The following is a 4713-nucleotide window of genomic DNA, read 5'->3' as shown; positions in this document are numbered from 1 at the left end:
ACAATCCTTGAAAGAAATGAGGCAGAATGTTTCTGAGTTTAAGTTTCTCAACAGACTGGTCATCTTGCAAGTTGATGGACAAAAAATCTTTGGCATCACTGCTGGCGTGTTTGCATCTATTGGTGTTGCTGTTACAGCAGCCACTGTATCTGGAATTGCCATCTCAGTCTGTAACTATACACACCAAGGTGGATAAACTGGCAGGGGAAGTAACAGAGACTCTTAGCACTCAGAGACCCATGAATAACTTAGTTCAGGTAGCAAGTTTAAATCTTAATCAACAAATACCCATCAATTGGCCAATGAAATTATTAGGATAAATGTTGTAATTTTGTGACAGAATGAATTGCTTTAGTCCTACGCTGGGATCCCTTAGCATGTATACCAGGGGTTTTTCTACTTCACACTGCAGTGGTTTCGAAGATCATGTGACCTTTTATTTGTTCTGGAAATCTCTGTGATGGCCCACCTAAGTTTAATGGGCAATTCCCAGGAAATTTTGACATTCACAGAAGATTAAAATGGACTACATTAATGAATTAATGCCAAATTATCAATGCAGTGCTTGGTGAGGAGTGACAGACCTTTTTTCCATCCTCTGTGGAAAATGCTGGCATAAATCCCCAATACTAGATGAAATTTAAGCAGAGGATAAAATATATTTATGACATATTTTACTACAAACCAATTCACTCAAAACAAGCATCAAGGCTGAGGCGACACATACATTTAGTCCAGGATGTGGGATGCAGGGGCAGGGGTATCTCTGTGAGTGTGAGAGCCACGTGGACCACTGAGCAATTCAAGGATGGCCATGACTACACAGAGAATTTCCCTCTGTGTTGACATATTTTTATTGTGAATGTGTTATGACCATGCTCATTCTAGGGCCCAAATGTGGAGGTAATAGACAACTTGAGTATGTTGCCATTACCCTTCAGTCATTAAAGTTTGAAAACACAAGTTATTTTCACATATTTGTTGGCAATCCTTTCCTAGTTAAATCATCTCCCAGAACTTAGATCTTCCACCTGTTTGTGTTTTCTCATAAAATTGTGCCCCAAGATTTTGTAATCTCTCAGAGGACTGAACTAGACAAGGGCTTTCTGTAGCTCAGGCAGGACTCCAGCTCTTGTATTGAAAGACCCCCAGAGAGGGGAGACCCTCACTCAAGTCTCAGGATGACTCGACCCCCAAGAACTCAGGCGAGACCATCCTTGCTGCAATCACACGAGGTTTATTGACAGGAACCAGCTCGCTGGGGTCAAGACTTGTATCCCACGCAGGGGTAGAGGAGTTAGACCCCAACTGGCTGGGAATAGGGGTTTTTAAAGGAAGAAACCACAACCATAACAAGAATTCCAGTGGAAGGTCCTAGGAGAATCACAAGGGGAAACTCCCTGTTCTTTTAAGATTGTAAGATTCTAATCTAACTTTTTAGGGTTAGCCTTTTCTTGCAACAGAGTTACTGGACTTGCTATAGCTTTTGTGATCAGCTTCCTGGAACAAAGCCATTCTAACCTTGTGGTAATCACATAAGTGTTATCAGCCAGTTCCAGGAAAAGAGTTACTGGCCCAGCCAGTCACCCTGTACTCTAAGCCTTTCTTTGTCTGCTAAGGGTGTCTTCTTTATCCTGGCCTTTCATCTCCCCACTTCTTCTAGTTCCTAGTTCTAATCATAGAACTAGATATCAATATCTTCATAATATTGATTTTCTTGACCTTGTACAGAGCTATATTGCTGGCACAACATTAAAATCTGAACAGCACTTATTCTTTCTCTAATGAAGGTAACTAGCCTATTTAATACATATCGACCTAAGATCAGGAGCAAAAGCAAAATCAAGAAATGTCCCATAAGGGAGGATATCAGAGTAGTCATTCAAGGGGATCTACTAAACCAGCTTTTAAACCATCCTTGATGTGTTTCTCTGTCTCTCTGTCTTTTGTCTAACCTCTCTCTAAGTTTACTCATGGAGTCTTTAATTACTCCTGAATGGTCTACATAAAAGCAACATTCTTCTCTGAGAGCAGCACATAATCCTCCGTCTTTTAAAAATAACAAATCTAATCCCCTTGTATTCTGCAAAACTACTTATGAGAGGGATGTCAATGATTCTTCCAGCTGGGCAATAGATTATACTAGTGCCCTTAAGTCTTCATCCACAGCTATTCTTAATTCACTAAAGTAGTGAGGGGCCTGTATTAGGGCAGCGGTAACCTGTCCCAATGCCAGCAGCTACCCCGAGGCCCAAGATTACTGCTGACGTCAAAGAGATGTGTTCTCTCAGAAAGTGGGTGGGGCACTTGTCAAATTCATCCTCAAGCCTGTTGGCTGGATGATAAAGGACTCTAGGCATTAGCTGCACAAGCACACAGTAATCTTTGGTGTCATTGAAGACTGACGTTGACATGCAAGATGTCAGGCCTGTACTACAAGCCCACCATTTATCTATGCCAGGAACCAAATACCGGGTGTCAGAAGGTTTAGGGCTCTTATGAGTCTTATTACATAAACGTTTGTAAGCAGCTGGTGGGTTTCCCAGGCAGGTCCCTATGCCTGTTACCTCAGTAAGGGCCAACCTATGACTAGTCCCCCATACACAAGCATCTGGGCTAGTGGTGTTATTGAAGGTCCCAGACACTGCATTCCTTCATAATAAGGAGGTCCTGAAGTGAGGCAGAGCCAACAAGACTCAATATGTTAGGATTAGAGCTGTTTAGGGCAGAGAAAGCCCCCTGTATCAAATCTAACAATCTCTGTCCAGTGGAAGGCATTGCCAGAAAAGAGTAACCTAAGGTAGACATAGGTGCAGGGCTAAGGAACAAGAGTTCCTTTCGGGAGTACGGGGATGGAGGGCTCTGATCAGGTAAAACTTTGTTAGGCCCAACTGGTAGAGGGTAGGGGCTCTCTATCTTAAGTCTCAGTGTCATAATCAATCCCGGATCATCTCCTGAATCTTTTAATCCCCAGCTCATGCCCCTAACCCATTCCTCCGATCTCTTTCCAGAGTCTGGAAAGGTTACATTTAGGGGATTACAGTAAGGGGTTCTGCTGCAGGGTCCATTCCTCATCTGTTTGACCCTAGAGCTGATGGAAGAACAGGTAGGCCTATCAGTATGGTTTGTCTTAACTGTAATCAAGTCCCAAGATGAAGAAGGTTTCCACTAGGCATCACCTGTAGTCTCAATCCCCATGCATTACAGTAGAAGGACTCAGGACCCCCACACTTCACTGCTTGTGGGCGAGACCTACCTTCCCTAGGGCAAATGTACAAATCTGCTTCCCATATTGCACAGCGGGTGAGTGGATTACTGCATCCTGGGCCCGTGCCCACTCTTCCAACAGTGGGTAAATTAGTTGGGAGATAACTACATCCCAAGAATCCAGTCCCGCCACTAAATGGCATACATCAGGGGTTACAGTGGGCCACCACGTCCAGGGTGGGGCAGTCTTGGAAATTGACCAGACTACATCCCCAGTTTGTGATATCACCTGCCAGGTTAAATTTTGGGGGGCATGGGACTTGTTATCCTTCACCTGAGCTATGCTCATGACACAGGCACAGCTTAAGAGGATCCATAGTTTTTTTCCAGTTTCCATTCATTTTTTTTGTAGTTCATGGGCTTGCTTTACGTGGGAGGTGTGGATCCAAGCAGAGATGCCTTCAACCTTCACTGCTGTAGGGGTCGTAAGGAGCACCAAATATAGTCCTTTCCAATGAGGCTCTAGATTCCCAATTCGGTGCCACCAGACAAAGACAGCATCCCCTACTTGGAACTGGTGTGGCATTTGTGAATCTTCAGCCTTATACACCTCTTTTAGTTGTTCCCAGATCTGGCATCTTGCCACCTCGAGGGCCTTTAGGCGGGCAAATAAAGGTTTAGAAAGAACAGCATCAGGATTATTTATTGCACCTGACTCAGTGAGCAGTGGCGGTCCACCACACAGGATCTCATAAGGGGTGAGTTTACATTTTCCTAGGATGATCCAAACTTGGAACAGGGCAAAGGGAAGGAGAGCTGTCCAGTCATTCCCACCGATCTCTAAGGCTAATTTTATTAGGGTCTCTTTTATTGTTCTATTTATCCTTTCTACCTGATCAGAGCACAATGAAATTTCCAGTTGATCCCCAGTTGGGTGGCCAGTCCCTGGCTTACCTGGCCAACAAAGGCAGGTCCATTATCAGACCCGATTACCTTGGGTATCCCAAACCTCAGGATATTTCTTCTAGAATCTTCTTAGCCACCATGCTGGCCATCTCAGCTTTGGTGGGGAAAGCTTCTATCCAGCCTGAAAAGGTATCTATAAAAACTAATAAATACTTGTTACCATATCTGGCTGGCTTGATTTCTGTAAAATCTACCTCCCAGTAGGCTCCAGGTTGATCACCCCTGAGCCTCTTCCCAGGAGTACATATGGAGTGTCCTGCATTAACCATAGCACAGGCCTTGTGGTTCTTAGCTATTTCTTCTGCCAAATCAGAGAGTCCTATAACATAATAGTCGGAGGACCTAACCACATCTTTTAGTTTTTTTTTTGTCCCAAGATGGGTTAGGTAATGTAGGTTGACATATTCACGTCCTTCCTTCTGTGGGAGGACTAGTTTTCCTTCTTCTATCTCCATCGCCCTGCATGGGGCTTCCTTTGTCAGCCTTAATTTCCTCATAACTTGACAGTCCCCAGGGGTATATTTGAAGTTGGTTTTGTTG

The sequence above is a fragment of the Cricetulus griseus genome, unplaced genomic scaffold, assembly GCF_003668045.3.
Source record: "Cricetulus griseus strain 17A/GY unplaced genomic scaffold, alternate assembly CriGri-PICRH-1.0 unplaced_scaffold_27, whole genome shotgun sequence".
In the NCBI taxonomy this organism is placed as follows: Eukaryota; Metazoa; Chordata; class Mammalia; order Rodentia; family Cricetidae; genus Cricetulus; species Cricetulus griseus.
The sequence above is the reverse complement of the archived record's forward strand: the minus strand, read 5'-3'. Positions refer to the sequence as shown.